The sequence below is a fragment of the Antennarius striatus genome, chromosome 13, assembly GCF_040054535.1.
Source record: "Antennarius striatus isolate MH-2024 chromosome 13, ASM4005453v1, whole genome shotgun sequence".
In the NCBI taxonomy this organism is placed as follows: Eukaryota; Metazoa; Chordata; class Actinopteri; order Lophiiformes; family Antennariidae; genus Antennarius; species Antennarius striatus.
Window position 1 is genome coordinate 16,963,335 of NC_090788.1, and position 817 is coordinate 16,964,151.

An 817-nucleotide genomic window follows, 5' to 3' on the forward strand; every position below is an offset into this window, starting at 1 on the left:
AAAATGCAGACCGCCGCACACCGCATCCAGCTCACCGCGCCACAAATCCCGTAGAAGAAAACAAGCAACAGCGAAGTTTCCTCGGTGGACTACACCTGCTTGTCCAACCGTGACCACTTTCCACAAAGATGTATTTTCTTGTCCACTCCACTTATCCACCTGTTGGGGGGTAATAGAGGAAAAAAACAGCGCCTCTAGAAATAAACGTGGAGCAGATGCCTGGCGGGCGGTCTGCCGAGCGCTGCTGCAGACTGGTCGTGCGCACTTGGAGACGCATTGAGCACTGGCGCTGCAAGAGGGGAAGAATCCTCAAAACAAGAGACTCAGCTTGACAGTCAGATTCATTTCAAACGAAAATAACACTTAACGTGGGTCTAACTTATTTAAGGATGGCATCCAAAATAGAATAGATAAAGAGCATCATTAATGACTTGGGCTTTTGATTTGGATTCTAAAGCAGAGATATTATTCGAACACGATCGTTTGTCTTGTTCAATGAAATATGTTCATTTCATGGTCATGCGGAAAGTGAGAGGGAAAAGACTAGAAGCTTTTAATAAAAATGTCTTAATGCATGACAACATAATTGAATACGTGTCTGCAGTACTATATATGTAATTGTACTGTAATTGAAAAAAAACAGTAATTGCAGGATTGTGTAATAAATCAGGTGTTCATGAAACAGATATTTCAACATGTGGTACAGCAAAGACAATCATTTCTCTTACTCTTCATGGACTGGGCTCACTTTGCACACACACTTGACGTTGGAGTCAATTTATAGATCTTTACTTACCACTAATACTACTTGGTCATA